Here is an 18,025-nt window from a genome sequence, read left to right on the forward strand (position 1 = left end):
AAAACCAAATAAAATGAACCATTTGAACACCCCTACTTGTGGCAAAGGCACATGATCTCTATGTGAGAGATAATGGGTTCGAAACTCGGATGGGGGAAATCCTTTATTATAATAACAAGGGTATTAAATAGTTTGGTGTCTTGACCTCCAACCTTTACTAAAAAAAAAATGTTTAATCTTCACTTATGTTTGATTTCTATAGTCTGAAAATCTTGCATTGACCCTGCGGATATGGATAAGAATTTTTTTTGTTAGCTTATTGGTAATGGATATGAGTAAGAATTATTTTCGTTAGCTAAACGGGTAAGGATACGTTTAAATGTCATTTTGTGCCTGTTACTCTATATAGGATACTTACATAAAATAAATTTATATAATAATGTTTGAGCAATATTAATTAGCGATCGATGATTAAATTTATTTGCATGATTATTTTATATGATAATGTTTGAGCAATAATTAGTGATGTACTTTTGGTATTTAGTGTATGTTTTTTGCTATAAAAATTGTTAAACATTTTACTTTTAGTTGCATGTTTTCTTTTTTTGTTGGTGAAAATGCAGGTTGGCAATTTATTGGTATGTTCTGCTATTTAGTTATATAATTGAATTTGTCTGAAAAGATATTCGTGTTTTTAAATTTGTTTGCTTTATAAAAAAAATAAAAAAAAACAATTTAGTTAGAATTGATTGTACATTTGTTTTTTCTATTTTTTTATTACTAATGTGATTGTATATGTGTGATGTGATATGAATGTGATATGAATGTGAAATGAATGTGATATGAATGTGAAATTAATTATTATATCAGCATTATATATACTTTATTTACACACTATCATTTTATTATCCAATAATTTTAACGAGCAAAAATAAAATAAAGTAATCAAGATTAAATTTTTAATGAATATGAATAAAGTATGAATAAAGTAAATTCTTATAAAATATTTTCATCTTATCTGTACGTATTCTACCGGAGAAGAAGTGAAAAATGTCTACGGTCTACGGACAGCGTTCTTGTGGGGCCACGCATATATAGTCAGTGCTTTCCAATCAAAATCTAACAAATTCTCCCTTACGACTTAAATTACGAGGTCCTTTGCGGATTGATCGGTGTAGAATTCCGTTAATTTGATATATATATATATATATATTGGTGTTTGACCTAAAAATTATATTACACAATTTTTATGCCAGTGTGTCCCCGTGAGTTCGGAGTGTATTAGACGCAAATTTTGCATGGATTTTTGTCTGTTTGTTTCTGTTTTTGTTGTATTTTAACGTGCCGTGCTAAAACTTCCTACTATCCGACACAATATAATATGTGTAAGGGTACGTTTAGAGTTCTCAAAGAGCACACAAGACACAGAAATGGAAGCCAAAGCTGAGTTCGTATCCTCTCATGTATTGTAGAGGATTATTCTCACTTTACGGTTTCAGATTAAAATAGAGATTCGAGTCACCATAGGGAGGCAGTATTATTGGGCTTTGAGATTCGTGTCAAGTTAAAAAGAACGGTTTAGATCTAGCAATTGTAAAAGATTCTCTTATCAGGTATTGGAGAGGATTTGAATTCGTAAAAGCTAATATTCTGTTTCTCTCTCTTGACAAAATTAGGTTATAGAGACCTTAAATAATAAATAGTCTAGACAAAATTACAATGAGGTTCAAACAAAACGCCTTAATTACAAAATAACATAATTGGTGAACATTTAAATGAGATCTAGATCTATCAGTATGGTCACTGGTCATGTTTAGACATGTCACGTACAAATTTCACTGTTGTGTTAGTCAGACTGATAATCATGCGCGCGTGTCGCGCCGAAGATGTTCAATTAATTATTCAGTAATAACTTAATTATATTTATTCGAATATATACAAACTGGGAAAATAGGAGATTTCTTTCTTTCATTACTTTTGCAATGTACAATAGTGGAGAAAATAGCGAAAACCAATAAACAACATATGACACTATTTCTTTGGAATCTTGATAGCATCACAGGACATCCTTATAGTCAATAAAAATATTATGTATTTGGTCACGTCAATTAAATCATTACTTTATGTTGCAAACCATTTGAGCAAAAACAAAAAGCTTCACTGCTACCCATAAAAAGATACTGTCATGAGATTTTGGATTTTTTATTTTAAGAAAATACAAAATTAATTTGTCAAGATATTTTTTTTTTCTTTCAAAAATAATGGGGTATCAAAAATTTAATCCGGTACAACTTTGCCACAACACCACACCAACGGCTGCACTATTTATACCAATCTAATTAACAAACAAAAAGATAAAAAAAAAAAGAAGGATGTCCCCAATCTAATTTCCGATCTAACAAGGACTTCCCGGATCAATATTCTCATTTTAATTTTCTATCTGTTGTGCAATAGATGGTGTTAATTTTTCTGTGACAAGTGGTGCACCGAATCAAATTTCCGATATATCTGAGATATATCAAACCTGGAGCAGAGCCAGACTTTCTAACTATATATGAATCGTGAATAAAGGTCAATGATATAAAATTTTTATGCTGCAGTTGAGAATCAATTTACAGTACCCATAGCATTTTAATCTAGATTATATAAAAAACCGTGCATAAGTTCTTACTCCCTCCGCCTAGGGGTGTCAATGGTACCTCTTTAGCCGTTTACCCGACCCGTATCGTATTCGATAAGGCGGGTATGGGTAAGATTTTTTTTTTCGTTAGCTTATTGGGTATGGGTATGGGTAAGAATTTTTTTTCGTTAAATAAATGGGTAAGGGTATGGGTAATGACTATTTCGTACCCGTTACCCTATAGGGTAATTATAAAATCTAAATATATATTCAATTCAATTTTCAACCCACTTAAATGTATATTCGTGTTTTTGAATTTTTATTCTTTATAAAAAATAATTTAGTTAAAATTGATTGCACAATTTTTTTATTTTTTTTATTAGAAATGCAATTATGTATATGTGAAATGAATGAGTTTTTGATGTTTAATTTGTAAAATATAATAAAACTAATTATTATACTAGTATTATCCGTTATTCACCCGCTACCGTTTCGTTACCCGATAATATTAACGGGTATGGGTAGGGTAGGGTAAGATCAATTTTTAATGGATATGGGTAGAGTATGAGTAAAGTCAATTTTAATGGGTATGGGTATGAAAATGTCTCCACCCGACCTGTACCGTACCCATTGACACCCCTACCTCCGCCTCTATATTAAAGCAAATATCCGGTACTTACTATTTTTGGAGGAAAAAAAGTAATTAGTCAATCTATTTTTTGACAATTTAATTTTACATGTTCTAAATCTAAAAAAAATCGAGAATTTATCAACTTGTGGAGCTGTGTAGGACCTGATATATAGGTATCTCATGACGACTCTTGTACTCCTGCTTCCACTTCATGTCAGATTGCTTTTCATGAACAGCATGCAATGTCTCTGTTTCTATTTTTGAAATAGTAGCCAGAAATAATTTCTCTCTTAAGTGTAATTTAGCATTTATTACTGAATATATTTTGTTTTAATTTTATAATAGATATGTTGCACCGTAAATATTTATATAATTATTTTAATATTCAATTATGAAGAATATGACCATCTGTTATTCTGTTAAAATATTTTTAATATTATTAAATGAGTTACTTTTAATAATGATATTACTTTCCCAAATAATTAGTTTAATTTTTACCTTTTTTTTCTGATTCTTTTAGCGCATATAATTATAATTTTAAGCGTTTCAGATTAGACGAAACTCACATGAATAGTCATTACTGTACTGACGTACAATCACCAATAATGTTTTATTTTTATTTTATAAATAAGTTTTAAATTGAACTAGAAAATATTAAAATTAAAAAATATCAAGTGTTTACACAAAAATATATTTTTAATGAAAATTATCTAGTTTTAATAAAATATCATTGATATATATTTATATCCGTGTTTTCCTTTCCTTTTTACATTATATATTAACCAATGCTTATCTAATACAAAATCTCTCATGGCCTAAATTATTATCCATCTTTAATATCTAGCAAGTCATCCATTATATATGTTTCTTTTATGGTACCTTCTAGCTAGCTCTCGATCGGTATTATAACATGCCCCCTGACAACAAGTATAAAACTCAAAATTATCGTTATAATAGAATAATAGATGCATGTAATCAAGGACAAACACCATCGTGTTAATAGTCACTTCCAAGCCTTCCTTTTTAACTAATTTGTTAGAGATAATTTTTTTTTAAATTTGAAAGGTGGTCTACGTACCCTGCTAGTTTTCTTTAATTGTCTATAAAGGACCTTTCATTAGAGTTTTGAATTCACGACTTCTCACACAGAGAGTGCTGTATTTTGCCACTAGATTAAAAAATATATAGTGTTTTGGACAATAATTGAGTCTTAACCAAAAATGACAGATCAATTAGTAGTTGTAACAATAAAGTCAAGTTGCTTTGTGGAAACTAGGACAAGTCATCCTGTCCAAATGAACAATTAAAGATTCTTTGGAACACAACTCGAGCAGTTGGTGTTTGGGCACTATAGAGGGAGAGGAACCTCTAGTTATTCTCTAACTAACGAAGATTAGTACATCGAATAAATGATACGACAACTGATATCATGTCCTAGACATGAAATATCTAGGAGAAGAGTCACGGATGACTGGGCAGGTCATTCCTGCGACCTACTTGAGGCGATTCTCTCTAGATAGACCTTTTTATTTCTCCTCAGCCACTAATATTTATTTAGAGACGGGAATTAATTTGAGTTCATTTAAGTTATTTGTAAATAATTTTTTTATCAATATATTTGTTAGCAGCATTTACCGCGCGGATACTCTCTCATTTATCCTTGCGGATACTCTCTCATTCTTGTAGCGCACTAACCTTAAAATAAATAATCAGGTTGATTTTTTAAAATTAACAAATCGCAGGTCGAGTTGGGTCAGATTTTTTATTGTTTAGTTTTGGATATTGTTCGATTCCTAGGTGACTCATGTAAAATCAGATCAGGTTCGGTTTAGTCGGGTCAGATCGGATGGATTCCATATGTTGAATGAGTTTCTTTATTTCTAATTTATCATCAGTTCATCACATGAGTCATGAGCTGAGTCTTGGATCAGGTTGGGTCGGGTAAAATGAGATACGAATCGTCAGTTTTAATCTGGAATGAATCTAAAAACAAAATCCTCTATAGAAATAGATACCGAATTCCAATCGTTCGATAAGAAGCTGATTAAAGCTTATTGTATCATATTTTTTTTACGTTCTATTTTTTATCTTTATATGTTTTTAGAACAAGAAATATCTCTTATGCGTTATTCTGCCGTTTAATTAGTTTCTGCAATTCTCTCAAAGTCATTGCTCTGCCTCTCTCCTCCGCAACCTTGGTCAGCCACTAGGAAGGCGACAACTCTCTTACCGGGTTTGTCTTTGGAGAATTGTCAGATCACGGATCAGAATCAGGTGAGATTTCAAGGTGTTTTATTTTTAGATATTTGGATTTGGAGGGGCCGGTATCGAGGTAAATATTATTATTATTATTATTATTAAGATCTTTAAATAATAAAATTAACTATATCAATGAATAAAATTTTAATAATTGCCACCGTTCTTTTTATTCAGCCTTCATCAAACATCTCTGCGGATTGGAGTGTCCACGACACAGCTCCAACATACACACATGATCAATTAAAAAAGAATATGTGTATGAAAAGTACATATACACATTTAATTAAGAACTAACATTTAATCTAGTAACAAAAGGTAACACATTCTATGTGGGAGGATGCAGATTTGAAACTCGGAAAAAGAAAGAATCATTTATAGATATTAAATGAAAGTTGATAGACTAGACTAGATATCCATCTTTCTATATCAAAACAAAACATAATATTTGTACAAAGTTACTTAAGATGGCATCCGTTCGAACGCAGTTTAAGTGAAATGAAACATGTATGATAGTTTTAAACATTCAAACATGTGTATTAAATGCCATTTAGTATCGTAATATTTTTCGAATATAAAGTCTCAAATTCTAAATTTGACTGAAATATCGTATAAATATTAATAGTTTGATAGCTTGACTTTTATAACCTCATTCCTTGCGAAAATATCTAATCTTTCCCCGGAGTCTTAAGACTGTATATATACCAGTGTTCTAAATAGTTAGCTATAGCTTTTTCGGATCATAAACGCTAAGCTATAAGATAAAAGTGCGCTAATTCAGCTATGACCGCTATAGCTGTAATAGTTGGCCGCTATTACCGCTACGCGTTATGCGCTATTACTACCGCTATGCTACATGGTTTTTTTTTTACGATTTACATGAGCTTCTGTGCTTTTGTTTTTATTTCTAATGCTATATGATTTGTTATGATAAGTATGCTAAATCCAATTATGTGCTTCTATTCCTATTTGTGATTTTGTCTCTCATTTTAGAATCGAAAAATATTCAAATATTAATTATTTCTTTTGCTTGCTCTTTGTCTAGTATTCACTTGTAAAATTATTGTTGTTCGTTTCATTGAAAGTTGATTTTGATTATTATAATATATAAAATGTTAAAATAAGTATACTGACTTCATTTCACTTGTAAAATCAATTGTTCTTCGTCTATTACAATATGTAATACTATGAAATATGAACTATTAAATAATGTTACTTTGTAGATATTTTTTTTCTTTCTTCTTATTTGGATGATAGAAAAAAAAAATATAGACTTAGATTAGTTGTCATTTAATTATTATTTCAATTCTCCAATATTGATCATTTTATAATTAATAAAAATATAGAATATAAATTTTGAAAAGAAAAAAACCGCTATGTGTGATAACTTTTACTATAGCTACGCTATTGCCAATAGCTTTTTTTTTTTTTTTTAATCTCCACCCTACGCCGCTATAATCGCTATTAAAAACTTTGATATATACCTATAACTTGTCTCAAATATATTAGACATAATAAGGTACAATACTACAATATTACTGTTACTGTTATGATAATGGACATGCATGTTATCGATCAAAAGCTTCCTGCAAAGATCGAGACAGAAAAATATAGATAGTCGTGGCTATTGTCTAATGAATCATTTGGCGCACTATTATTCTCCCTCTGTTCCTTGACACATAATGGACTCATATATAAAATTTTATTTATATATATATATATGTCAAGAGTACTGAAGTAAAAGTTATAGTTTAAATGTCAATATGCACACTACACTAATATATAATTCTAAGCATGGTACGAAAATCACTCGATTACTCTTTCTAAAAAGAATTTCTTAGTTATTATATATTAAGCCTTACTTATTTCTAACATGTACAAATCCAGAATTCCGCTGACATCTTCCCCCACCATTGTACACTACAAAACAATGTTTACATATATGCACAGTTCATTATAATTACTTTGTGAATGCCCTAATTGCCTACCAAGAAGCTCAAGAGAAAAAAAAAAAAAAAAAAACTACATGTCATTACTCCAATGTCCGTATTGATTTAATTAATTTGATATTCACAAAATTGTTATGTTGTTAATTTTAGCGAAGACAGACAACGGGCGTCCTTTATATTATTCATTAGTTTTCAAAAAATTTGTGTTCATAGATTATTTCAAATTTTTCACACTATATATAGTAATTTAATTACGAATTTAATTCTTTCTAATTCATATGCCAGTTTTATATGAGGTTGTAAAAATATATTCCGCTTTACAAGTTGGGAAAGTCACAATTAATGGCTGCATGCATGCTTGCCTTGTATCCTTGTAAATGGGGTCTAACCTATGTAAACACATTCGATCCGTTGTTTTTGAAATGTGCATTCCATTTGTCATCCTTGATAGCATGTTAGAATATTATTATGTATATTTACTGTGATCTCAAAAGACATAACAAGCGCAATTCCATTGACACCTGGTACAATTCTCTCAAAACTTCTTTTCGATATTCTTGGCTTGATCTAGTCATTGAGAAAAATGAAGAAAGTTTAGCTTGTATTTTTGTTGTTGTTGTCATGTTTGCTGCTGTTAAGTATATATATGTGGGACCTGAAATTGTTGTTGGCTCTTCTTTTTCTTCTTTCTGTAAAATCTTCTGTATTATGCTCCAGTTCCACAGGCTTAATTTCTTCACTATCCTGCACATCACTGCTAAAATGTACAGATTTACATCTTAGTAATCGATTCATAGAGCTTTTAGGCAACCTGCGTGCTCACATCAATTTGATACCTCGGTTATTAGGCAACCTGGCAATGGTATCTCGATTCGATTTTGTTATTCATGACTAAGTGTTTGGTCTGCTCAAGTACAAATATATATCCGACATGGCTACATTGGCACAGGTTATACAGACCGACCCCTTCATCTTGGTTTTTAATGGCAATTTCTCTGATAGAGCGAGTGATGAGTTCATATCGCTTCAGAGTGAAATCATAGCTACGTACAGTGCGTTTGGCGCAAGATCACCAAAATGAAGCGATATGGAAATTGGATGCAATGGGTAATTTTTCTGTCAAAAATGCATATTATGCGATGATGAATCCATGGGTGAGGAATAATAACAAGAGAATATTGAAACTGATGGCATCACCGCGAATGAAAGTTTTTGTATGGCTGTTGTTGCCTTGTAAATTGGTGAATTATGTGTAAGAACAATTCTGAATCAGCACATCAATTATTCAATGAATGCCCTGTGACGAAAAGCTTGTATAGAAGAGTGGCACTCCTTTTAGATGTCAGTGTGCCTGGAGCTTCAATTCTTCAGTGTAGATGCAATTTCGGCCATAATTGACAAATGACAAAGGGTATACAAAGAAGGAAAGGTCGGTTTTGATAATTTCATAATTTGTTTTGTGGAGGGAAAGGTGTGGTAGGATACTCAGAGATTCTACAAAGGATATATCTGAATTGGTGACACGAGTCCAGGAGCAGTGGAGATACTGTTCAATGAGTTCAGAAGGATATATCACATGATGAAAATGGATACATTGGCGCTGGAGCAGAAAATAGACAAATTTCAAGTTTTACTTTATTATTTTTAATCTTTTTTTTATTATGTCTCAAATGTTTTGAGCTTTTTCTTTTCACCAGTGTAGTTACAAACCCTTTGTAACTCTATTTCAATCTATATATAAATGGTCCATGAGCATCGGATCTATTTCAATCTAGGACCGTCCGATCTATTTTAAGATCCATGCGTGCTCACATCAATTTTTATGTGTACGAATCTTGAAGTGAATCTGACGGTCTTGCACCCCATCTAACCTGACAAAATGTGATGTGATTGAGAAGTAAACTTTTTTTAGTAATAGTAAGAAGTACATAAATCAACCAACCTCAACAAGGAGAAATTAAAATGGCACGCACGCACAGGCATGCATAGATGTCTTGAATGAATTAGCCTTAGGCATGCATGACCACTAGCCCCACCGCCCCCACCCTGGTTGGTTGCTCTTCTACCGAGGGGAGAAGAAATGTCTCGTACGAACAATTCCCCACCTTGCTCTTGCTGCCTCAAAGCACCCAACTTCTCTCACATTTGATTGGCAGTTTGCCACGCGCCTGTGTCTCTGCATGCTTAAATATTATTCCACCGTCTGGGTATTTATTTAATCTACAGTTGAAAGCCTGAAACAGTGGTTTTCCTGTCAGCATGAATTTTGAATGCTCACACCGTCCACAGATCTTCTTTTTTTTTGAAGGTTGTCCACAGATCTTTGGTCAGCATATTTTAAGCTCACGTACCGTACGTAGCTTTATAATCGGGGAATGCATGCGATAATTAACAAGTTATCCAAGTTAACAAAGCATTTTCCACCTTCATCAATATATACTTTGCATGTCAACAAATTGGTTGTCATATTTTGATCGATTGTTTAGACTTTGAAAATGTAAAAACCGAAGTGTTTCTTTCAAGGCCTAGGAATAAATATTTTGATATATATTAGCCAACTCCTCTCTCTATATATATGTATATGTGTGTGTATATATATCATAGCATTTGCATTTGAAAATTTAAATTAGTAAGTTAATACATTGTGGAGAGATATTTTAAAAATAGGGTTAATTTTCTACATACCCTTTAAGTCTTCCTCAATTTCCTATTTACCCCTACACTCTTTGTTATCTTTAATATATCCCTTAACTCTTTCTATTTTTTCCTATTTACCCACAGAGTTATTAACTCACATTTAAAATATTATTAAGATCTATCTTTTCCCATTATACCCTTACTCTTATTTATAAAATTTTGTATGTTATTACCAGTAGCTTGAATAAATTTGATAATACTATTTAGTTAGCAATTATTAGTTGCTTGAATATTTGTAGGTGTTTTATCATTGAATAAATTTGTTGGTGCCAGTACCTTATTAGAATTTGGCCGATGGCGCATCCTTGTATCAGCCAAATTCAATCTCCCTTGGAGCTTAGCAATGGAGGACGCGGATACATCATATTTGGTCGACTGTTGCATCTCACCCAAGTCAGAAATTAGAATCATTCCTCGAGGTGGACGATGGGTTATTTTTAATAAATTGTTCTTCTTCAAAAGCCTTTTGCCAAACCAAAATAGAATATATATCAAGCGAGGGTATTTTATTGCATTGAAAAATGAGATTTTAACTGAGATATGGAGCACAGTTTAGAGAAGATTCATTCGCCTAAATCAAGATTCCATAATTTAGCAGGAACTACTGGGCAAAAGTTGTCAAGATTTATTATGCTAAAACAAGGAGTAATAAAATAGAAGAAAAGATAGGGATGCTTCACTGCGACACTGACAAAGGGGATTCTCTATGCATCTGTACCGGCCAAATTTACTCAGATATTGGTACCAGAAAATTAATTCAACGATAATGTGCCTGCAAGTTTATTCAAACTACTAATTCAATTAAACGACATTATCAAATTTATCACGTACAACAAATTTATTCAAGCTACTGGTAATAAGATACTTATTACCAAAATTTTGTAAGTAAGAGTAAGGGTATAATGGGAAAAGATAGATCTTAATAATATTTTAAATGTGAGTTAATAACTCTATGGGTAAAAAGGAAAAAATAGAAAGAGTTAAGGGATATATTAAAGATAACAAAGAGTGTAGGGGTAAATAGGAAATTGAGGAAGTCTTGAAGGGTAAATAGAAAATTAACCCTTAAAAATAAAAAAAAATACGAAAGTCTGTTCTTTTAGAAAAGTACCAGGACTACATGCATACATGCGAGCTTGAGTTTAATTTTAACATTTTTTATTTTTACAAACAAAAAAGTGGTCTTCAAATTTTGCATAATTCTATAGAAAGATGAAGAATTAGATCTGTACGTAGAATATTAGAGTTCCATATATATATATATATATATATTTTTGTGTGGTGATGTCAAATTTCATGTTGAACATATTAGTTTCAAAACAATTTCTTTCCAACAAAATAGAAAATTTCATTCTGTGCACTTCCATTGAAAAAAAAAACCAATTTTTTAATTTAACAAAGATATGATTCTAAATCGAACTATAAAAAAAAAATATGTTGAACATAAATCTTCAACAAGCCCGATTTAAATTATAATTCCAATTTTTTGGCATCCAACATTACATTTGTTGCACATAAATCTTGTCTAGTCCAAAATATATAACTCGATATATATATATATATATATATAGAGAGAGAGAGAGGGGGGCTAATATCAAAACGTTTGCAACACGCCTCCTGTGCAACTAAGTCATTTTCCAATTTTTAAAGTCCAAATGATTGATCCAAACCGTTAGATGTGATCTCCATATAAAAATGTGCTTGGAGACCAAATTTTACATTTTTTAGAATTTTTTTACTATTTATTAAGCCACTTTGAAAATCGCTGATCCAACGGTGGTTTAATCAGAAGCTACCGTTGGATCAACGATTTTCAAAGTGGCTTAATAAATAGTAAACAAATTCCAAAAAATGTAAAATTTGGTCTCCAAGCACATTTTAATATGAATATCACATCTAACTGTTCGGATCGATCATTTGGACTTTAAAAATAAGAAAATGACTGTACGGGAGGCATGATGCAAACGTTTTGATATTAGCCACACTCTCTCTCTCTCTATATACTCTATATATATATATCACTAAGGGAGATGATGCCAAAAAAGAGATTAACAAAAGAAAATACAACCGGGTGCCAATGATTATAATAATATAATTTACAGGTCGTTTATGTTTGTGCCCTAACTTGTGCAGGAAACAAATCTGCTGTGATTCTTGAGAATCACAGGACCCTGCTTTTCCAAATCTACCCATTCATTTGTTTTGAGATTTGTGCATATAAAACAACAGATTTTGAGATTTGTGCATTTAAAAAAATAGAGGGGTAGATTTGGAAAAGCAGGGCATGTGATTCTCTTGAGAATCGCAGCAGATTTATTTCCAACTGGGCAATGTGGCCTACGCGCGCGCTTTAATGATAAAACGCACACATGCACACACACATGCAACTTAATTTGTGCAGTGGTTCGCACAGAGCCAACCACGGGTTGTCATGTCGTACATACAAGAGTTTTTGAATTTAGTAGATTATTTGTCAATCATTTGCTGCCCTAAATATTTAATTATTTTTCAATCAACTGTGTGATGTGTTAATATATATATAGGTAATTTGACTAGCAAGTTAAATAAGTTGCCTTAATAAATTTACATAATTGTGAAAAGTAGATCGGTTTTAAAAGTTTGGATTCGTTGTTTTAATGTTATCTGGATAGGTTTCAAGTTAATTAGTGCACCAAAGAAATTGGTGAGAGTAAGAGGACCCTGGTTCTACTAATTAAATCGATATAACAAAATTAAACAAGTTGATGCAATTCATTTTGTTGCTTTGTTAGGAAAGGAGTACGTACTAGATGACCGCTAGGCATCCATTTCATGCAAAGTTAATCCAACTAGGAGTGCACAAAAATCTCCTAGTTCGTGATTTGATTAAGTTCAATTCGAAAAATAATTTGGTTCGAAACGAATCAAACCAGTTTGGTTTTGAAACAAATAAAACTTAGTTCGGTCTGAAACTGCTTCGAATCGAACTTGAACAGTTGAACTAAGTATGGCTCAGTTCGAAACTCTTCTTGTTAGTTCTAAATCTTGCTTCAATTTCGAATCAGTGCAGTTCAAAACTGGTTCAAATTACACTAAATTAAACTTGAACTCTTCTTTTGTGTTCAAAACCCTGCTTCAATTTCAAACCAGTTCGGTTTAAGATTAGTTTGAACTCGAACTCGAACTGGTTAAGTTCGATTCGTTTACAGCCCTCATCCAAACAAGTTTTGAGTATAAATTAATAACGCAGTTTGATAAATATTTTTAAATGATATTCGTACTCCTGGGTAACTATTCTTGAATAATTAAGAAGACACCAACATGCATACCCTGGTAGTTTGATCAGAATGTAAAACCGTATTTCAACAAATGCATATGTATCCATTTTCCTTTCCAAATAAAAGGATTGTGTCTTTAATTTGATTATATTGATAAAATTTGAAACAATTAATCGACCGGCTCCAAACAAGCAAGTGGCATCCATATTAGACATATAACACATGCAGCATGTGTTTTTTAAACTGCTGCCACAGTTTGTTGTACTAATTGAACTGTTATATGCGCAATTTATGGCAATCACGTACAAAAATAATTTTAGAAAGAAGTAAATATATTTTAATCATTGATGACCAATAATTATTGTGGTGGTTCCAAGCTAACTGAGCAACAATTGTTATGATTTGGATGTGAATGTTTAACCAAGAATATATAGAGGAGGTATCCACTTACACCGTTTTTGGTAACATCTAATTACACTTTATATTTTTAAAAGTTTCAAAGTTGAAACAGTCGATCCAAATATAATTTAATATTCAATCTATATTAAAATTGTTTGGAGATCAAATTTTACATTTTTTAGAACTTGTTTAGTATTTATTAAGTCAGTTTTAAAATAGTTGTTTTCAATTATTTAAATTATTTAAATTATTTATTAAAATCACCAATTTTAAAATTGACTTAATAAATAGTAAACAAATTCTAAAAAATATAAAATTTGATCTCCAATTAATAAATAGTTGTTTTCAATTATTTAAATTATTTATTAATCATGGTTTTCTTCCAATGATTAAAGTTTTTGGTTGTATTACCGAAAATTACAGGTTCTCTCACACATCTATAGGATGTCATTTGTCAAGTTGATCTAACTCGAATTAAGTGAGTCTTAATTTGAGTAACTTGCTTTGATACCACTTTGTTATTCTAAATGCACTGCTAATCGCTTAAAATTAAAAAATAATTCCGATTAAAAGTGAAAATATGAGTTTAGAGAAATTTGACATGCGGGGTGATAACGGAGTTCGGTAAAACAAATGCCTACATCTCTGGGGCACCACAATCTCTTCTAGGTGCGCCTTTCTATATCCAACGAGAAAGGTTTACAACTTGTGAACTGATGAGCCCTTACAACCAAGGGAAGTCACACGACTAACTAGAGATGAGAGCCTGCGAGCCCTTACAACCAAGGAAAGTCACACGGACAACTCAAGAAGAAAACGAAGTCTCTAAATCAATGTTTGCAAGAGAAACACTCAAAAGCTCACTCTAACCTAATCTAACTCAAGATTAGTGAAGTAGATTTAAGGTTGTTTGAGGGATATTGAAGTTCTAAGCTCTCACAACAATGGAGAAGCTCAAGCTCACAGAAAATAGGTTTTTGCAATGTTAGGGGAGTCTAGGTTAAGTGAGGAAGAGACCCCACTGCTCTATTTATAGAGACAGCTCCAGAAAGAGTAATTTGACTTAAAATGTTACCAACGTTTTAATTTAATTTTGAATTCTTGGTTTTCTTTTTCTGTGAGATTGATCAAAACGTTACCAACGATTGTAAAACGTTTTTCCCTGTAAAAAACTTGATGAAAAATAAGAATTTCTGAAGTTTGAAAATTTAATTAAAACGTTACCAACTTTTCAAAACATTACACAACTTTTCAAAAAAGTTATGTAACTTTTTAAAACGTTATGTAACTTTTCAAAACGTTATGGCAACGTTTTTGATTATTTTGACTTTAATCAAGCTGTTTCACAGCGTTTTCTTAAGGTATAATCGTTATAACGTTTTACAAATATTACCAATGTTTGTATGCTGTTGAAACAACATCAAACAGACTTTACCAAATTTAAAATATTACAAATTAAATTCTCGATAAATGTCTTCATGATATCTTCAGTTCAAGCAATCTACATTGCAATTCTAATTGGCTTGAACCTGCATAATTCTAAAATAGAAGAAATCGTAAAATTCAATAATTGTATGTTTTGGAAATTAGTCAAATAGACGAAAAATATTATTGCAAGATACAACATACAACATACACATCTTGACACCATAAGTTTATAAGTTATTTTTGCGATTTTTAAGTCTAAATAGTCGATCTGAACCATTCAACATGATCTCCATATTAAAATGTGTTTGGAGACCAAATTTTATATATTGTTTTAGATTTTTGTGTAGTATTTATTAAGATGTGTACAAAATTGTTATTTTCAGACAATTCTGGACCATTGAAAAACAATTATTTTCAAAAATTCTAAAAGAATAGTAAATAAATTCCAAAAAAAAATGTAAAATTTGGTCTTCAAGCACATTTTAATATGGAGATCATGTTAGACGGTTAGAATCAACTTTTTAGATTTTAAAATCGCAAAAATAGCTTATAAATATATGGTGTCAAGATATATCACCATAAAATATTGTAATTGGATCCCTCTTATCTCTCATCCTTATTAAGGAGCTTAATGTCTAGATCCTGCAAGGGTCCTGATTTACTGGTTTTTTTTCGGAAGGATGCTCAGCTGTTGAATTTCTAGATCACACATAGACGAATTTTTCAAATTATGCCCTTCAACACTTAAGCATGCACTGGTCGAGACGCATATGATCCCAGCGCCCGTAGACCGCGCGTCGCACTCGTGGACCGCGCCTCTGAACCACGCACAGTGCTTGCAGATCGAGACTGTGCACCGCGCACCCTTTTTTTCTATTGAAGGCGGAATTCGAACCTAATTGGATTCTGTTGATGCCAAAATTCTTACCACTACACTAGAGTTCACATGTGTTATTTTGTAGATAAATATAGTATTTAACTATTTTTCTCTACAAATTTAATTTAAATTATAATTATATAAATATCATATATAAAATAATAAATATATATATATACATTAATAGCCATATCGTATCCTTCATTTTTTAAAATTGTCGTCTCGCCGTATCCGTATCGTATCAGTATTATTATTGCTTTGAGATTTGTGCAGCATATATTTGAACGGTTGATTTTGAAAAAGGTCATGCAAATAATGAAATAATGAAATGCTTGATCTTCTTCATTTTATAATATTTTATAATGAAATAATATGTTTCCGTTGCAACACACGGGTACGATGCTAGTATATATATAAAGAGGAGGGTTCCAATGCCTCCATTTTTAAAAAGTTGAATAGTTCAAAATCTACAACTTAAAAGTCAAAATAAAACCATTGGATGTGATCTATAATATTTTATCTATATGCTCATAAAAAATTATCACATTTTAATTTTGCTTTTATGTGAATCAATAAGTTAAAAATCAACGTCTTTAAATTATACACATTAGTACATTTTTTATAAGTTTTTGTTGACAATCAAAATAAAGTTGGAATGTCATAATTTTTTACACATGCATAGATAAAATGATGTAGATTATATCCAACGATTTTATTTTGACTCTTATGTTTTAGATTTTGAATTATTAAAACTTTTAAAATGAATATATAATGGAGGCACAAAAATTCCCAATGGCAATGTTACTTCCTCAACACGCTACTGTATCATCTGAAGTAATTAACTAAAATATTGAGGTTACAATCAGATCCGAACTATCTGATCAGAATATGAACTAATTCGATCTGAGATGGAATACATTAGAATTATTTAATATTTTTGCCAAAACATACATGACATCTGGATCTAAACTCAAAATTTTGAAATACTTAATTAACGTGATATGAATTCCCCCACTAGGGGGTCAATCCCTAATCCGTATCGTATTCTAAAATATGCATAAGTTTAAGATTTATTTTTGTAAGCTTATCGAATATGAATAAGCTTAAGAGTACGTAAAAAATCATATGTTATCATAACAGGTAAGAATATAGATAGACTATTTCTTACACATAAGATAATTTTATTTCTTACACATTATCCTATAAGATAATTTTTAGAAACAAAGTGTTATACTTTATTAATTTTTTATAATACAAATGATTCATTATTATTTTTTCATTTTTTTCTTTTTTGACAAATATTTTTATCGAAAGTACATTCACACTTTTTTATCTGTTTGTCGTGATACTGTATTCAAAAATATGGATACGGATAAAAAAAATTTTGTTAACTTATTTAGTATGGTTAAAGATAAAGATTTGTCTCGTTATCCTATTAATTGAATATGGATATGAAAATACTTCCACTCAATCCGTACGTATCGTATCCATTAACACCCCTAAAAAATCATTATCCTATTGAATACGGGTATGAAAATATTTCCACTCAATCCGTACGTATCGTACTCATTAACACCCCTAAAAAAATTGTTATTCTATTAAATACAAGTATGAATATACTTCCACTCAATCTGTACGCATCGTACCCATTGACACCCCTAATTCCTACTTCACCTTCCAAAAAAAATATTAAAATAAAATCACTAGAGATGGGTACGATTTTTCTTTGTTTTGAGTTCCCAAAAATTAATGGAAAACTGGCGAACGAAATTTTACTTCTAGCAAAAAATAAATGGAAAAAGCAAAAAGCATGTAATTCACCCTACAAATTTAATAGCAAATAAAATAGTGACCAAGGAATTGAAATTTGTACGAATAAATAAAATAGAATAAAATATTCTATAAAATTCTACTAGTGAAACTGGCCTTTTTTCATTCTTTGGAAAATACATAATTATTTGACGATTTCCC

The sequence above is a fragment of the Carex rostrata genome, chromosome 11 (genome assembly GCF_964058835.1).
Source record: "Carex rostrata chromosome 11, lpCarRost1.2, whole genome shotgun sequence".
In the NCBI taxonomy this organism is placed as follows: Eukaryota; Viridiplantae; Streptophyta; class Magnoliopsida; order Poales; family Cyperaceae; genus Carex; species Carex rostrata.